Genomic DNA, 19,165 nt, shown 5'->3' on the forward strand with positions numbered 1-19,165 from the left:
AAATGAGGAGACTGTTAGAAATAGCAAGCAGAATGAGAGGCCCAGATGGATGGTGAGTGGGAACAATGAGGAGCCCTACCCCTACGTTCAAAAGATGAAGTCTATGATTATAGGACAATGAGACTATCTTAGCAGTAACTCATTAAGATAAAATCTGGTGGTGTTTGGGCAACAGCAAGCTCAGCAAGAACCATCAGTGGGAGGCAGGCTCTCAATGGCTAAATATCTGTGGCAGAAAATAGTTGGACTACACTTTCTAGCTTCCCTTGGTAGGTGTGGCCATGTGACTGAGTCCTAGCCAACAGAATGTGAGATGCCATTTCCAGCTTGGCCCACACATGATCTTTCATATTCTCTCCCCTTCTAGCTTGATAGACAGAGGCAGAAAGGGTGACTTTGGAAGCTGTGTGTTGAATATAGCAGAACTGCTAGATGGAAGAGGCATGGGTCACCACTGCCTGGAGGAGAGCCACCTGTCAATTGGGACTATGTGTGAGTGAGAAATAAACCTTTATTATGCAAAGGCAATATTATATTTGGGTTTATCTGTTATAAAAGCTTTCATTACCTTAATTAAATATTTAGTCATTGGCTACAATAATAGAGGGATTATAGGAAGAACAAAGGAAGGTACAGTATTGCTGTTCTTTCCTGGACATTACCCTGTATATAAATGAAAGACAGGAGTGATGAGGAGGTGGGAAATGATATATTGAGGAGGATAAAAGCAAGGGGGTTCAGCCTAAATAAAATTTTCGCATGGAGTAAGAATATATAATATCTATCTTGAAAGTTTTGAAAGGGAAATTTTAGACTTCTGCTGTGGAGTTCTGGACAGCAAAGCTAGGAGCAGGGTTTGCGCTCAATATAAAGAACTTTTTAATAATTAGCACTGCATCAAAGTGGAAGGGCCTTTCTTATCAGGTTAAAGACTTTTCTCCATCTTTAGTGGAGGCTATCCATTGACCACTCATATCAATTCTTCTTCCTCTCCTCCCCTGCTTTTGACTACAGAACCCCAATTTTGTTGAAGTATTATCTCCATGTGATTATGGGAGAGGGACCCCAGCCCCAGCCCCTGGGATGGATCTTCGTTAGTCCAAGCCATTTAGCACATGGCATTCTCTTAGTAGCTCTTGGTGGTCCAGAGGTTGGTACATTCCCTGAGCTGGTCCAATCAGAGTTAAAGGAAGCTCTTGTGTTATATGGTTGGGGAAGAGATTTTCCCTCTCTCCTGCTGGACATGCATCAGGACTCATTAGTCTCCATGCTCAATGGCACTCGTCTTGTGGCCATGAGGAGAACCAGCCATAAGGTGAGATCACCACTGAAGATTACAGAGCAAAGAGATGGAAAGAAGCTATCCATTGAACTGCTGATCATCCTATGCCTGATGGCCCCTTTACCTCTGGATTTCACCTTGAGTTGGGGTTTTTATTATGTCTAGCTTAAAACATCCTAGTTGATACACTACCCGTAAGGAGTTTGGGAATACAGGTTGAATGCTGTCTTGTCATCAGGGACGCCAGAGGGAAATTCTAGACCGGGCAGCAAGTGGGCCTCTCGGGGTAATATTTGGCCTTGAAAGTTATAAACTCTGGTGAAGAAGGTGCAGCCAACTTCATTAAAATTAAAATGGAGGTTTCCTTACAAGTGTCTGGAAACACATTTTGTAACAGACTTATGTTGACTTTTGGCTATCACATATCTTACCCACTTAACCCTGTTGGTCCCCATCTCTCTATGTAGGAGGTCTCCCATACCCAAAACAATGTTTCGTCCATAGAAAATGTGGACTCCCTCTTGCAGAGTGTAGAATCATTGATTGGAAGCATTTGCCCACCAGGAACTACATTTCCCATGGTTCCTTACATGTAGTTGAGGCTACAAGGCTGGTTCTTGCCAGTGAAACAGGAGCAGTTGTGATGTACATCATGCCTGGGTCAGGAAGCTTAAGCAGTGGTTGTACCTTTATTTTCTTTGTCCACACTCCAGCTGAATGGGAAGGACTCCAAGGTCCAAGAGGAGGGTGGAGTCACAATAAGGAAGGAGCCTGAATTGTGAACGTTCCTGTGGAAGGCTGTCAACTGAGAATATCTGTGTTGGTCAGTTACATGCCTGAGGAATACACTTCGATTGTGTTAAGCCATTAAACCTCGGGGTTGTTACCACAATTAATGTTGCCTTAATTAATACATCCCCATTGTGCATGCTCTTAGTAGAAGGGCAACAGCCATTGCAGCCTCCTGCTGATGTTCCCACTATGGAACGCAAAAGGGTCCAGTTTCCCCTTCTTTCTGCCCCTGGAATAGCCAAGGGTTAGATAGTCGATTACACTCTTGCTCTTGGGAGACTCAATCTTAAACAAGGGGCACAAAGACGAAGGGCAAGTTCAGAATCCGGTATATAGCAGCAGTAGCAGAAACTTGAGGAGAGTGCTGTGCCCAGCAATTGGGCTTTGGCTGTGGTTTCTGCCACTTCAGTGGCACCCTTGGGTCCTACTGGTTGTCCCAAGCCTTCTCCTCCAGATTCTTACTGATTGTGTTAAGCCCTTGATAGCTTACTAGTTAACTCCGCCGTTTGCTTAGCTAATCAGAGTTTTTTTCTCTTGCTCAGATTCATATGACGTTGGGTTTAATGTTTTTCATAGAAGAGTCCCATTTCAAATTCATGCATTTTGTTGTGTCTTGCCTTTTATAAGTGAAGTCATTCCTTTACCAAATTCTGTACTTGTTCCAGTATTTGACTCTGCTTTACCATCGTAGATTCATGATCTAACAGAAGCTGAGATGGGGGCCCCACTCAGTGTTCTCCTTTTGTTGACTGCCTTTCCAGAAAATCAAGTCGTTTTTCATTTTTTCCTTTAGTTGATGGCTTGATCTCTCTCCTAGCTTTTGCAAATTATTTCCCTCACTTGTCTTACAGACTGCCCTCACCTGTGCATTTTTGTGGCATTTCTACTTGTTAACCAGTTCTAGTGTTAAGTTGTGCCATCCAATTAGCAATGTGTAACATTTTGCTGACGGGGGCAGGGTCTGGTTGGTGGAGAAAGCAGTGGACTCGTTGTCCCAGAGACCTGATTCTGTTACTTCCAAGATAACGTAACCTTGGGCAAATCACTGAACTTGTCTCTCCCTGAGACTCATTTTGCTAAGTGATTAGAATGAGAGAATACATGAAACTCTCAGGGTCAGTTACAATGACAGCAGTTAATTGAAGGCCACCTAGCTAGACAAATACAGCTGGAGGGAAGGTAAGAAAGCATAAAGGTAGGAAGTCCACAGCCTAGCCTGGAAGTCAGGCTGGGAGAGCTATGAGTCAGGGAGGAATTATTAGTGCATGCAGACTGCCATCAGCTGATAGGCACCACCCGACTGCGGTTTCCTCTTCAGCCAGCTTTACACTTTTGGTTCATCCTCAAATACAGTCCTTGAAGGGAATCCAACTAGAGCAGTGGCCCTGCTTCAATATTTAATCCAATCCTCACACACTGTGAACACAAGACCAGTTTGACACCCCACAGCAGCCTTTTACGGTAGTTTAATTTCTCAGTGAGCAGTTTTTCTACATTTCTGATCAGCCATTTATGTTTGCAACTGAACTGCATTAGGAAGTCCACGTCCCCCTTCCAAAACAGTACTGTGGATCAGATCTGGCAACCTCCAACACTGAGACTCAGTTTCCTCATCTGTAAAATGGGATGGCTAACTAAAATGGGGTGGGCTCCCAGAGTCTCCCCTCCAGGCCTCTTCCAGCTGTGATGCTGGATGGTGATCTTGTGACCCTTACACCAAGCATCTGCTTAGATTCTAGATGGAGTTAGCTTTCCTTCCCAAAAGCTAAAGAACACTTCTGCCTGGCATTGTTTCCTTGTTGAAAACCTCCTCCCTCTTCCTTCACTGGGGTGGAGTTTGTGGTCATGGTAACCTGCAGCCAAAAGTTCTGAGGGCAACACCAAGTCCAACCAAATGGACACACATACATGGCCACAGAAGGTCAGGACAGAGTATTTCTCTAAACCTGATGATTTGCTAAAAGGAAACAAAGTATTTTGACAACTCATAATTTTTCACCAATTTCTCCCTTTTTACTTAGAGGTCACTTGACAAAATAAGAGAGGACTGGGGCCAGTTTGGTTTAATTTGCTAATCTTTTTTACTATTCTTACAGATAGATACATTTATCTTAGACTATCTTTTGATTTGGAAAAAAAAATTATTTTCTCTACTAAAACGTAGTCTGTGCCTGCTTAAACTTGAGCCAGGGAAAAAAAGGCAGGGGACAAAAGTTTAAAAAACTAATAATATTCAGATAAAAGTAATCAAATACAACATTCAAATAAATTTTCTGAGCAGTATCCCCTCCTAGCACACTTATATACACACAGCTGCACACACACATACCTTTAGCTACCTTCCCATATAATCAGATGAACTTGAAGAAAAGAGTAATGTCCCCCTCAGAGTTGGAAGAATGCTGGACTAAGTCTCTCTTTTTGATTACTCCACAAGGTCCAGGCCAAACAGAGAAGCAGTTGGTTAAGGACAACGTGGTACCATGGGGGAGGCGGCAAATTATTAGAGCGCCTGAGCCAGGCAAAGTCATTTCCAACAGGGCCTAAGAGAGCAAGGGGCTTTAGGACATAGGCACTCTAACCTGTTAGGTGCCACCATGAAAAATTAAGAGCAGCCCGGGCCCCCGGGATGCAGGCAAGCTCTTCGTCTGAGACTTGGAATAAAAGCTGTGTTGCCAACTGAGACAAAGTGGAGGACCCACACACACAAGAGACTGTGGCTGGACTGTCAGGCTGCATTTGTGTCTGCCTGAGCTGTTCTGAAAAGATCCTCCTTTCCTGAATCGCTGAGAACCCCCCAGACAATAGAGGGATGGAGTGGCGACGCTTGCTGTGCTGGGCAACTGATTGGAGACGTATGAGTGGGAGCTTTCATGTTGGCTCTTTTACTGGTAACGAACACTGACGCCAACCCCCAGTGGCCTCAGTTTCCGTAGCTCCTGGGATGGGATGATAAGGAGTCTGGGCCATCCCATGGAGATGGTCTGAGACAGGAAGTCACCCCCCCCAACCCCCGTCATCTCTCTCTGGCGCTTTAGCAGTTGCCTTCCTTGCTTTTGCTCTTATCCCCTACAGCTTACTGTTCACCCACACTGAAACCACATTGGTCTTCTCAAACCACAAGTTAAATTGTGTCACTCTTTTTGCTCAAAACCCTCTGATGGCTTCCTAGTATTCCTAGTACAGCCCCACACTCCAATTACTTCAATAACCTCATCTTCTATTATTCTTCCCATCTCTTTCTCTGTTGCAGACGTATTGGCCTCCTTGCTTGAACAGGCCATTTCTGTTCTGCCTCAGAGCTTTTATACTTGCTGTTCCCTCTGCCTGGAATGATTTGTCATGAGTTACCTGCATTGTGACCTGTTGCTGCACCTCCTTCAGCTCTTCTCTCAGATGCCGTCTTCCCAATGAGGGAAAATTGTACCTACTCTGTGTTAGTTGGCTATTGCCATTATTAGGCTGCATAATGAACCATGCCCAAACTCAGTGGCTTGCAACAAGCATTTGCTTCCATACTCACGGGTTTGGCTGAGACCGGATTGCTCTAGGACGGGCTTGACTTGGCAGCTTTGCTTTAGGCTGCAGGCTGAGTTCAGGTCTGCTCTATGTGTGCTTGTGTTGAGGCCCAGGGTGAAGGGTCAGTGGCCACCCAGGGCACGCTTTTCTCATGATCTGTCATCAGGGCACAAGAGCCAAGCCCAAACAACATAAGCAATTTGAGATCTCTGCTTGCATCACACTGCACGAACATTCTTTCGGTCAGAGGAAATCACGTGACCAAACTCAACCTTAACGAATTAGTGAAGTATACTCTGCTCACAGTGGGTGAGGGGAGGGGGAAGAAAGGGTATTTGCTGAATAGTCGCCCAAACTATCACATACACACACCCACACCCCACCCCTGCTTACACTCCCTGTTTCATCTCCTATGCCTTTTGTGTTTAGGGCTTATCATCACCCTACATAATGACATATTTTACTTGTCTACTTTGTCTCATTGGCTAAAATGGCTGCTCTTTTAGAGTACAGAGTTTTGTGTGTTTCATTGACTGCTATATCATCAGTACCTTGAACAGTGCCTAGAACATAGTGGATGCTGAGTAAATACTTTTTGAATGACAGAATAAATAAGTTCCCCTACTGTTGTGTAGACTCATTTAAGGAAGTTCAGAAATGAATTGTAGTTGGGGCGCCTAGGTGGCTCAGTCAGTTAAGTGTCTGACTTGGGCTCAAGTCGTGATCTTGCAGTTTGTAGGTTCATGCCCTGCATCGGGCTCTGTGCTGACAGCTCGAAACTCGGAGCCTGGAGCCTGCTTTGGGTTCTGTGTCTCCCTCTCTCTCTGCCCCTCCCCCGCTCACATTCTGTCCCTCTCTCTCAAAAATGAATAAACGTTAAAAAAATTGTTTAAAAAAATAAATTCTGGTAAAAAAAAGAAATGAATTGTAGTAGAATTTTACAGTCTCTCTCTCTTTCTTTCTTTCTTTTTTTCAAGTCGGACTCACTCCCAGCGTGGAGCCCAACGTAGGGCTTACTCTTATGACCCTGAGATCAAGACTTGAGCCAAGATCAGGAGTTGGATACTTAACTGATGAAGCCACCCAGGGGCCCCTGCAGCCTCTCAATAGGGACATAATCTCTGCAACACTGTTGCAGATATAGTGGCTTTATCACTATATTGACCGTATCATTATGACTACAAGTATCATCAGCACTGTTACCATCATAATCTCTGTCACCATCACCACCACCACCGCCATTGTCACCACTGCCATCATACTCCCATTGCTGTCACCACCTCTACCCCGTCACCATTAGCATCAGCATCACCATCTCTACCACCTCATCACTGTCACCATCACTCTTACAGCATCATCACCTCTGCCACATCACCATGATCACCACTGGCACCATCACTTCCTCTGTCATGTACCACCCAGCACTACCAACAGCATGACCACCATCACCACCTCCATTATCATGCCATGTCTGCTACTGTTCTCCTCATCACTCTCCTCCCCGTCATCACCATCACTATCACCATTATCTCCATTTGATGATGATGATTGACAGTAATACTGATTGCACACAGCTCTCAATAAACTAATCGCAGTATGGGAAGCAGAAGAAATGGTCGTTTTCTCCTAGCTGCAATGGAAAAACCTCAGTCTGGGAAAATTAATTCTCTTAAGAGCCCCAGAGAAAATCTATAGAAATGATACAATCAATATTTACTACAACTTTAGAAATGCTACCCCGTCTGCAGAAATGATCAAACCTCAAGAATTTCACCTCCTGAATAGCGCTGAAATTGCCTCTAGCGCTTTTTCCTCTTATCCTCTTGGAGGGAAAAAAGGTTGTTTCCTAAGTCATTTCTTTCACCACTTACTTACAAGTCCATTACTCCTTGTTGCATAATAATAGACCACGTGACTTCATGATTAATCTTTTCCATCCTGAAACAAAATCTTTTTCTGAAATGTTGCTGCTTCTCTAGTTCTTTGTAAACACTGCCTGACAAAAATGTGTGGGTGCTGGAAGGCCCCCAAATACCAGGGGTAAGATTAAAGTCCATCAAATCTCCACTTCAGATCAATTCTCTCTGCTTACAGAGCAAGGCAGTGTAGTCTTTCTTCGACCTCTACTTTTTTTTTTTTTTTTTAAACGTTCCTCTTTAAAGCCTGATTTCACCTTCATTTTATCTGGCCTGTGACTCTGAAATGATTTGCTAAAGCCTCAGCTTTATTTATTTATGTTTGTCAGAGGCATCAAATGTATTGATTTGAAATACGGAAATATTCAAGAGACTTTGCAAAAAAGGTCTTTCTCATAAAATATTGTACTATGGGTACCAACAGAAGGATCTGTTGAGGATGGTGTGAAGGAGAATTTTATTTAACTCTTGAAAGCAATTTTTCTCTGAAGGGAAGAGATTGCCACTGTTTGGCTTTAGTCCCAAACCTACTATTATGATGAAACACCAAGAGTACAGTTTATCATATCCTGATGGCAGCGCATCTGATTTTGATTCTATCAAATACAAAGAAAAAACTGTATTGCTGGGTAGGGGGATGGTTGAAAGAGGAATGTTAGAGCCTCCTGAGATGCCTTTCTTTTTTGTGGGCATGAGAGAATGTTTCACAGGCAGAGGGAAAATAGATGAAAAGGCCTCTATTGCCAATAAAGAGACATTTGCACAGCAATGTCCAGATAATTGTGTGACTGAGGTTCAGCATCTGCTGTGGGCATCTGATGCAACAAGATGGCAGCTAGCTCCAGGGCAGAAATGAAGGGACTTATGTGACTCGCTGTCAGCTCAAAACCAGTCAGGTCAATCTGTGTTTGATTGTTCCCATCATTTTCTTATTCCTCTAAATGAGTCTCATCTCTGGTTGGCTTGGGACTCGTCGAGTCTGGGAAAGCTCCAGGCCGAGCTCTGCTGAAGGACAGTGGGAGCCATTGCCTTCATAGGAATCCAAAAGCCAGCCCCAGCTGCGAGGGGTTCCAGGTGGGGAAAAGCCGAGCTGTGGCAACTCTGTACACGAAGCTGGGAGAGCAGCTGGTCTGTGCCAGGGGTGCCTCTGCTGAGCTGAGGGTTTTGCCATGGGAGGCAGGACAGCTTCTCGGCAGGGAGGCTGGGATCTGAACTTGGGATGTGCTCAGTTGTTAAAAGATATTGGAAGCAGACACTTCCTATAAAGGGATTCAGTTTCAACTAAACGGTGTTCAGTTTACAGTTACTTTGGGCCCAAAGAGCGAATTTTTGTCTGTTTGCTTCGTAACAGGATCTCTGAGTAGGGATGTATAGGCATTTGTAGAGGAGTAGGAAGGAAGGGGGGGCAGGGGAACAGAGTGGTGTCTTGTGAGTGAGACGGTGGTCCTGTCTCCTAAGCCTCCAGGCCTCTTCTGTGAAAATTCAGCTTGGAAGTCGATCTGGGCTCCGACAGGCATTCACTGTATTAAAGCTCCGGCGTGAGAACGGCACACGTACACCCTAGGTTAGAGAGTGCTGGCCGCCATGCCCCCTGGGAAGCAGACTGAAAGAGTCGTTTGCAGAGTTTATTAGGGGTGCTCTTAGGATCAACACCTGTGAAAGAGGAGGGAGTAGCAAGATTAAGCAGGGCATAATTTGAGCTACAGTGTGGTCCCAACAAAGGCCTCCGTTGATCCTGTGGGGAGCTCTGGAGCTGGGATTGCCTGGCAGATTGTCTGGGGTTAGGACGCGGGCCCAGGTCTTCATATCTCTGCACCGACCAGTCATTAGACATGGGTGCCCCCAGTAAAGGGGCACACCTTTGCTGAGGTAGCTCTTTCCCATCAAGTGGAGAGCACTTGGCTGCCAGTCGGCCGGGGGGAAGGACTACTTTATTCTGAAGGTAGGACTGAGGAGGCACAACATGGCATCCACTACATTGAACTAGAAACAAAGCCAAAGAACTTTCTCTAGATGGGAGCCGGCAACAGATGACATGCTCATTTACTCCTTTTTAGTGCCAATTCTATCCAGTTAAAAAACAAAAAAACAAAAAAAAAAACCTTGAGTGTTTACTGTGGTCCTGGAATTGGGGATACACAGATGAACAAGACATTCCTACCTTTGAGGGGCCCATGGTCTGGTGGAAAGACAGAGGTATCAGAAATCAACCACTGCTCAACAGGATTATAGAAGCACTGAACGGGGAGAGTGGGGCACACAGGAGGCTGTCAGCTTACCTAATGTGTGATACTCCAAGTTTTGTGCAGTGGTACTTCCTCAAAGGCCTCATCTGTTAACTGAACCAGGCTGGAACGCTGGCGGGAAAACCAAGCGGCACTCGGCAATCTTGGTGGATTGGAGATTTATTTAACACCGGCAGGCTCAGAGGAGACTGTTTCTCCAAAGATCTGAGCCCTGAGCGCAAGCATGGGAGGCAATTTATAGTCTGTTACTTCCGCATTCCTCATTAGTAGTAATTTGGTGCACAGGGCAAGCAGGGCGGGAAGAAGAACCTGGAAGAGGGGTCTCTAAGCTAGGAACTAGAGTTTTAGTCTCGTTGGCCATCTTACGCTGCAGACCTTTACTTAGTTTCCCAACACATCCAAATACAGTCATGTGGGGGGAAGGCTTTAACATATGAATTTGGTGGTGGGGGGCTACATAATTCAGTCCATAACAGCATCCATCAATGGTTCTTGCTTCCAATAACTATTACCATGGTTTTTGCTAAACGTTGTTTTTCAATTTCCATCATCTCTTTGACATCAGAGATATTGCCGGTTTGTTTCCAGAGCACTGCGATAAAGCGGTTATCACAGCACAGCAAGTCAAATGAATTTTTGGCTTTCCCAGTACATAGAAAAGTTATGTGTACACTATACTTAGTCTCGTAAATATGCAATAGCATTATGTCTAAAAAAACAATGTACGTACCTTAATTAAAAAATACTCTATTGCTAAGACACACTAACCATCATCTGAGCTTTCGGTGAGTTGTAATCACCGATTGTAGATCACCATAACAAACACAATAATAATGAAAAACTTTGAAATATTGTGCCAATTACCAAAACGTGACACGGATGTGAAGTGAGCAAATGCTATTGGAAAAATGGTGTCAATAGACTTGCTTGACACAGGGTTGCCGCAAACTTTCAATTTGTAAAAAAACGCTTTCTGCGAAGCGGTATGTCTGTACAGACATTTTTTTCCTGTGGGTTATAATCCATTACTATCATTATTGGATTGTTAAAATTGTCCCAGATTTGACCATGGGGGGCTCCTTTGTGTTGGTTCTGTGTCCTTTCAACATGCCCCATCATTTTTTGATTGCTTCCTTTCTGTCTCCACAGGATGTGCCAGTCTTATCTTATATTTTCTTTTACCAGTCCTGAACTGGAAGTCACCATTTCTGTAAGGAGCCCTGGTTCCTTTTATTGGAGGAAAGTAGCTAGAAATCAAGATGTGGGTGCTGGGTATGCTTATTGCTACCAGAGTGGCATTACTTCCTGGTCCTCTCAGTGAACAGAGCTAGGGAATATATACATGTATGCTCACAAATGATAGCACACACCTGTATTTATATCTGTACCTCTCTGTGTGCACATATGTTTAAAAACCATGAATTTGGTGGGTGGGGGATGGGCTAGATGGGTGACGGGCATTAAGGAGGGCACTTGTGACGAGCACTGGGTGTTGTATGTAAGTGATGAATCACTGAATTCTACTCCTGAAAGCAATACTAAACTATATGCTAACTAACTAGAATTTAAATAAAAATTTAAAAATAAAAAATAAAAACCATAAATTCATATTGATACTTCCTACAGTCTAACACTACAGGGTTCATTTTAGCCTTCCTCTTTTCCTTATTTGCAATCCCATTCCCCAACAGTGAGAATCCTGGTTCTCATTATCCATGATAAATTTATGTGTTTGCTCAGTCCTAGTACACACATAGAGTAGTTTCAGAATTGCTAAACTAAACTCCTGTGAAAAACAATTTACTAACTAGAGAACAATATACAGTTCTTTATATCTCTAACCTTTCGGTGTACAATCAAACTCTTGTTCAACAAATTAGGTTAGTTATTTTCCCTTCAGTGTGGTTATACTGTCCACTTGTAATACAGTTAGACTTATTTGTTATCAATTATTTATTATCCTGAGCTCTTTTCATATCCTGGTTTGAATCAGTAATTTTTTTTTTAGGGTAATCGAAGCATTCACACAGTTCCAAAATCCAGAAGTAGACAAACATGTATACTTATGAAAATGTCACTTCCCACTCGTCTCTACTACCCTGTTCTCATTCCCCCATTATTTCCACTCCATTCCCACTCATCTCCTATAATTACCCACTCTCCTCAGTTTCTAGTTTATCCTTTCTATATTCCTTTTGTACAACTGAGCACATACATGTATATTTTCTTATATCCCCTTCTTTCTCACATGAAGGGGAGCATAATATGGGTCATCTTTTGCACTGTTTTTTTTTCCACTTGGCGTGATGTCTTCAAACTCACTCCCTATCAGTTCATAGATATCTTCCTCATTGGTTCTTTACAGTTGCATATACTACTCCATTGTGTTGATGCTTCATTTATTTATTCCATCACTTTTCCATTGTCAGCATTTAGTTTGTTTCTGGTATTTTACAATTATAAGTGTTGCCACAATAAATAATCTTGTGCATATGTATAATTGTATTGTTGTATACATTTCCTAGAACAGATAACGGTGGGTCAAAAGATAACTTGCATATATCATTCTGTACATATTGTTAAACTTCCCTCCAGAAGGGTTGTACTAGTTTGCATTCCCACCAAGAATGTATGAGACTGCCTGTTTCCTCACAGCCTTGCCAACACACTTTGTTGTCATACTTTTACAGTTTTACCAGTCAGGTAGGTGAGAGATGATATCTTAATGTTGCTTTATTTTTGTATTTCTCTAATTATGAATGATATTTCTTATGTTTAAGGTCCATTTAAAAATTTTTTTTAAATGTTTGTTTTTGAGAGAGACAGAGAGTGATTGGGGGAGGAGCAGAGAGAGAAGGAGACACAGAATCCGAAGCAAGCTCCAGGCTCTGAGCTGTCGCTGTCAGCACAGAGCCTGACGCGGGGCTTAAACCCACGGACCGCAAGATCATGACCTGAGCAGAAGTTGGATGCTTGAAATATACATATAAATATAAATATAAATATAAATATAAATATAAATATAAATATAAATATATAAAACACTTGATGTTTTATCAGTTTTTAAGTGTGTAAGTCAGTGGCATTAAGTACATCCACAGTGTTGTATGACCATCACCACTATTTCCAGAACTTCTCCATCACCCCAAATAGAAAGTCTGTAACCATAAAGCAATAACTCTTTATTCTACCTTTCCCCCCAAGCCCTTGTCCTTCCATTTTTAAGAGTTATTTATATATTAGGAATATTAATGTGTTTTCTGTGGTATATTTGAGAATTGTTCTCTCCATTTATCAGTTGTCTTTTGACTTTGTTTATAGTGTTTTTGATTATGCATAGTTTATTTTTAAGTAGTCGTTTGTCAAACTTTTCTTTTATTGCCTCTGGATTTTAAAGCATAGTTAAAAAGCCTCTCCACACCCACATTATAGAGGAATGTGCTTATGTTTTCTCCTAGCACTTCTATGGTTTCATCTTTTTTTCTTTTACATTTAGATCACTGATCCATTTGTAGTTTATGCTTGTGCATGATGGATGGATGTATATATCTAAATTGATCCTTTGCCTTATGGCTAGCCAGTTGTCCCAACACTATGTATTAATAGTGTCTTCTTTCTCTACTGATTTAAAATACCACATCATTCACATACCAAGATCCTATAAATGTTTGTGACTAAAACTGCATCGCTTTTATATATGTTACCAATTTATAAAGTAATCTTAGAAGAAACAAATAGTTGTCTAGACTCAAAGAATTTTTGATTGAAAAGGGCTTTAGAAGTCATGTGTGTCAGGGCTCCTGGATGGCTCAGTCGCTTAAGTGTTGGACTTTAGCTCAGGTCGTGATCTCGCAGTTTATGAGTTTGAGCCCAGCGTCATTCGAGCCCCACTTCGGGCTCTGTGCTGCCAGCTCGGAGCCTGGAGCCTGCTTCAGATTCCATGTCCCTCTCTCTCTGCCCCACCCTCTCTCTCTCCCTCTCTCTCTCTCAAAAATAAACAAACATTAAAAATATTTTTAAATAAAAAAAGAGAAGTCACGTGTATCAACCTCCAATGGCCCCTCACCATTTTCAAGATAACCTCTCATCTTAGCCCAGAGATTCCTCAGCATCTGATCTGTGCCTGCCTCCCTCGCTTTTTGCCCTACCTCCCTCCTGCAGTGCCCTGCACTGTAGCCTATTGAACGTCGGTCTTTTCTCCTCCCTATAATGCTGCTTCCTGCCTCCATGCCCTCACATATGCTGTTCCATCTGCCCGGAATGCCATTCTTTCTTCTTTGAGTGGCTTAGTATTCAAATCTCATGTCACGTCCTCTAGGAGGCCTTCCCCGACCTTTCCATCTGAGCCACCACCTCCTCCCTTAGGCTTTTGCAGTACTCAGGTATCCTAGAGTCATGCTGTCATTGTACCATGCATGGTACAATTGTGGGCTTATTTGTCTGCCTCCCCCACTAGAGTATGAGTTCATGGCGGCCAAGGACTGTGTCTTAATCTTGGTCTTTGTATCACTAGATACAAAGAGAGCTTGGTAAATACACAGCAGTACATCTAGGCTTGGCTTGAATTCTTCAAATAACAGACAGTTTACAGCTTCAAAAGGCAGCCTATTCCGTTTTTAACTTATTCAAAAGTTCTTCCTCACAGCAAGCTGAACTGTGCCTTCCTGTAATTTCTACCCACGTGTCCTTGTTGTGTCCTCAGGAACCGAATCTCTTACTAGAAGACAGTTGATCTGCTTACCTAGCGGGGCCTTGGCTAGGGACCCAGCTGTAACTGGCGCCTCTTCTTGAAACAATTCAGTGCTGCTTGTTTTGGGTATGAATTCTTCCTTTCAATGAATATTTGATTTAAGGTAAGAAAAATCTGAGTTTCCCATAAAGTGCTTCAGTCTCTTGTGCTATTTTAATGTGTTCCCACAAGCTGCTTCCCTGAAAGCCTTCTGCTAACTTAATTCAGGCAAAGTACTCACATTCAGCATGTTATTTGTCACTTTAGTGATGACAGTTGCCCTTTCTCTCTGTCTTTTCATGGGGACTCAATGGATTTAATTGGATTCTTTGTTCTCTGTTCTTCTGGGCATTCTGTGGTGCTGACTTGCTAGTGGTTCAATGCACCATCATGTTGCTCCCCAGTGCCCCCAGCCTTTGGCTTCAGAGGCCTTGCCTAGATCTGCCCCTGAGTTCTGGTACCACATATATGAAGTTCTATGGGAATGCCACACCTTACCATTGAGTAGAGTTTCTCAAAGGACCATCTGGGGGTGCCTGGGTGGCTCAGTTGATTAAGCATCTGACTCTTGATTTCAGCTTAGGTCATGATCTCCAGGTTTGTGAGTTCAAGCCCTGTATCGGGCTCCATGCTGATAGCGTGGAGCCTGCTTGGGATTCTCTGTCTCCGTCTCGCTCTGCTGCTCCCCTGCTCACTATCTCTTTCTCAAAAATAAATAAATAAACATTAAAAAATTTTTTTTAAAAATACCATCTGAATTAGAATCTCCCAGTGGGTTTGTTAAAAATGCAGATTCCTGGGGCAGCTCAGTTGGTTGAGTGTCCAACTTCAGCTCAGGTCATAATCTCCTGGTTTGTGAGTTTGAGCCCTGAGTTGGGCTCTATGCTGAGAGCTCAAAGCCTGGAGCCTGCTTCAGATTCTGTTTCTCTCTCTCTCTCTCTCTCTCTCTCTCTCTCTCTCTCTCTGCCCCTCCCCTGCTTATACTCTGTCTCTCTCTCAAAAATAAACATTAAAAAAAATTAAATGCAGATTCCTGAATCCATACTCCTGATCTTCCAGATCAAAACCTCTGAGGACAAGGACCTATAGTGTGTTTTTTTTAAAAAAATTATTTTTTTTATTTTTTTTCTTTAATTTTTAAAAAATTTATATCCAAGTCAGTTAGCATATAGTGCAACAATGATCTCAGGAGTAGATTCCTTAGTGCCCCTTACCCATTTAGCCCCTTACCCATCCCCCCCTCCCACAACCCCTCCAGTAACCCTCAGTTTGTTCTCCATATTTGTGAGTCTCTTCTGTTTTGTCCCCCTTCTTGTTTTTATATTATTTTTGTTTCCTTTCCCTTATGTTCATCTGTTTTGTCTCTTAAAGTCCTCATATGAGTGAAGTCATATAATTTTTGTCTTTCTCTGACTGACTCATTTCACTTAGCATAATACCCTCCAGTTCCATCCATGTAGTTGCAAATGGCAAGATTTCATTCTTTTTGATTGCTGAGTAATACTCCGTTGTATATATGTATACCACATGTTCTTTATTCATCCATCGATGGACATTTGGGCTCTTTCCATACTTTGGCTGTAGTGTGCTTTTTAAGCTCTCTGGATGATTCTCATACAAGCTAAATTGAAGAACTGCCACCCTAGATGTTGGCAAAATAATCACCATCTACACCATCACTCTTCTGTTAGGGATATTCATTTACATCTAAGCAGATTCACACCTCTGTCAACATGCTAACTACTCCTTTTCCTTTTTCCCTCAGATAGAAGCTTGGCGATGGCAGGGATTCTGTCAGTTTTCCCCATCATCGTATTCCCAGTGCCCAGCACAGTACATGGCACATAATAGGTGTTCAGTAGTTGTTGAATGAACGTGCAAGGAACAGACATTTCTTTGTCCCCTCCACTTCACTGACCCTTGTGATACTAAGGAGAGGCTATGGTATAAACAAGGTGAGAGGCATGGGGAACCAAGGGAGAAGGCTGAATTGCAGAAGAGTGTGTAGCCTGTGGTGGACCCAGAGCTCTGCAGAAAGCTCTAGAGGAAGGCAGCTTCCTCATTAGTGAGAAGTCCTAGAGGTGCAAACACTTCAGGCCATTCTCTGTGACAGACAGGCTGGGCAGCCGGAGTCTGAAGAGATGGAAACAATGATATAAATTCTTCCCTCCACACCAACCTCAAAGCCTATGCAGTTTGGGGAATGAGAGAAGGGCAAGAAATGGCAAAGGCTTGCACTGTTGTGTCTCTGCAAAGTAACTCATCATTCAGATAGATTAAAACCTCCAGGAATATTAACAATAATGACTATTACAACTACCTTGGGGAGATAAGATGTGGAGTTGCTATGAATCAGACAGCCTGGGTTCATATTCCAACCCTTACTACCTTAATTTCTTTTTACCTCAGTTTATTCATTGGAAAATGGGAATAAGTTAATTATATAATCCCTGTGTGCTAGTTAAGCTACTGCTAACTACCACAGAGACACCTTTATACTTCAGTGGTTTAACACAATTGAAGTTTATCACTTGATCATGGAGTCCAAATGGATGTTCTTTTTTGGTGTGTGGCTGTCCTCCATGTGGTGGTGATTCAGGGACCCAGGTTCTTTCCATATTCTGGCTTAACATCTCCTAACACCTTGAAGCCCTCTGCTAGAACCCCTGCATCCAGTCAACAGAGGAGGAAACCGTACGAAGGTATACTAGCTCCTAAACCACTTTGTCGTGAAAGTGACGCACGCCACTTTTCACTCACACTTAATTGGGAAGAACTAGTCACGTGGCCAATCTAGGAGCAAGGGGGTATGGGAAATATAGTCTCTGGGTGTATACTCAAGAAGAAAAGTGTATCACTTATTGCTGCATTACATGCCATCACAAAACATAGTGGTTTAAAACAACAATACTGTATTTAGTTCACAGTTCTGTGGGGCCGCAACTTGGGATAGGATCAGCTAGGCAGTTGTGCTGATCTAAGGCTCAGCTGATCACCTGACTGGGCTCACTCATGCAAATATGGCCAGCTGCTGTGTTGGCTGGGGACTGGTTGGTCTAGGGTGGCTTTAGCTGGGAAAGCATGTCTTTGCTCCATTTGTCTCTCACCCTCCAGTAGAGCAAGAGGAGAAGCCTGCAGAGTCTATTGAGGCCCAATCTCAGGACTCACATAATGTGTTTTCTGTTACATTATATTGGCCTATACCCAGAATCAAAGAGTGGAGATATAGAAGCTGCAAAGAATCATGGCCATTTTTGCAACCTATAACAAAAAGGAAATATGTTTGGTTAAATGGGTTGTCTGTAACATGCTTAATAGAGTACCTGACATTATAGTAAGCATCCAATAAACTTATCTATTATCATCATTATTATCATTTATTGAACACTTTGCTAGGCAATTTGTGTACATTGTCTTATTTAATCACCACAACTATCTCACTTTACAGATGAGGGAACTGAGACTTAAATAGATGAAGAAAACTACTAAAGGTCATTTAACTAGTAAGTGATGGTGACCAAGCTTGTACTCCATACTGCCTTGGGTCTTAGCTTTCTACCCTAAAATGCTCAAGGAGAAACGAAACTTGAGTCTGAGATGATATTAAACATTTAGGAAAGTCTGGGAAATGATATGGAAAGGAAGACCCTGGCCTTATGACCTGAAATAAAAGGGTGAAGTCCAGAACCAGTTTGGGCAGATGACCCTCAAGTTGGTCACAGCCCATCTCAAGGAGAAAGCAATGATGATTATTGTGACTCATCTGCTGACCTCTGCTGCCTGGTTCTTTCTCTTATCTGAGAGGATTGGAAAATTCCTTCCTTACCAGAGTTCATGTTAGTGTTAGAAAACCTCAGGTAGGGGGAAGGAAATAGAGGGGAAGTGGGTATAAGATAGAAAGAAAATCAGCCTCAGAATAGAAAATGCCAGAGCAGAAGAAGAGTTTGAAATGCCCATGGCCAGATAGTCCCAGTCTCTTTTGGGAATGAATATACTGATAATATAGCACTTTACTAAAACTATAGATTTGGCTTGGTAAACATATGACTTAACAGACACTTTTCAGTAACCTCACAGCCTCCCAGGAGTCTGTAGCCCACAGGTTGGGAACCAGTGGACTAGTTCAGAAAAGTAGATAGGTTTAACTTTGAGAGCCAATGCTGTTAATGTGGTAGTGGTTCTTGGAAACACTGTGTTGAGTGGATTCTGGGAACATCTCTAGATATTATTGGAAAGATTGCTATGACTGATTATTGATATCTCTCGCTGGCCAGGACAGAGATGATGGTATCATACATGCTAAGTTTTTTTTATCATCTGTGATCTAGTCATGTCTTCCTAAGAGGAAACTGTAGCACAGAAGGATGATGTGATTTTCTCCATGTTACACAGTTAATAGCAGTATCAAGGTCTATGTCCTTGGTCTCCTTATCAGTACATGAAACACGATGTATTTTTTAATTTTCCTTCCACATTTGCCCCCTTTTTTTTGGTTGGAAGTCTGCTTCCATGCTAGATATGGTATAGTCTCCTTCCTTCATTGAAGAAAACAAAACTAAACAAGGCTTATTTGGGAATTTGCCTGGTGAATTTAATTGATTGTTGAGACAAGGCTTTCAATTCTGGTCTATTTCCACATCCATTCTCCTGTTATAACACATTCGTGCCCAAGCATTAGACT

At 42.6% G+C, this 19,165-nt stretch overlaps 2 long non-coding RNA genes across 2 annotated transcripts in view; one reads left to right on the forward strand and one right to left on the reverse strand.

Annotated features, from left to right (window-relative positions):
* LOC124509387 (uncharacterized) overlaps positions 1 to 5,692 on the reverse strand; it is a 55,835-nt gene extending 50,143 nt beyond the window's left edge. The window contains exon 1 of the long non-coding RNA XR_006961435.1: positions 5,598 to 5,692. This is a non-coding gene — a long non-coding RNA (uncharacterized LOC124509387). The remainder of the gene's footprint in view (positions 1 to 5,597) is intronic.
* LOC124509386 (uncharacterized) overlaps positions 1 to 19,165 on the forward strand; it is a 97,300-nt gene that overhangs the window by 21,055 nt on the left and 57,080 nt on the right. The gene's annotated exons all lie outside the window — the stretch shown is intronic.

The sequence above is a fragment of the Lynx rufus genome, unplaced genomic scaffold, assembly GCF_022079265.1.
Source record: "Lynx rufus isolate CCGP_SWC_20201006 ecotype Redwood Valley unplaced genomic scaffold, mLynRuf1.p SCAF_14, whole genome shotgun sequence".
Classification (NCBI taxonomy): domain Eukaryota; kingdom Metazoa; phylum Chordata; class Mammalia; order Carnivora; family Felidae; genus Lynx; species Lynx rufus.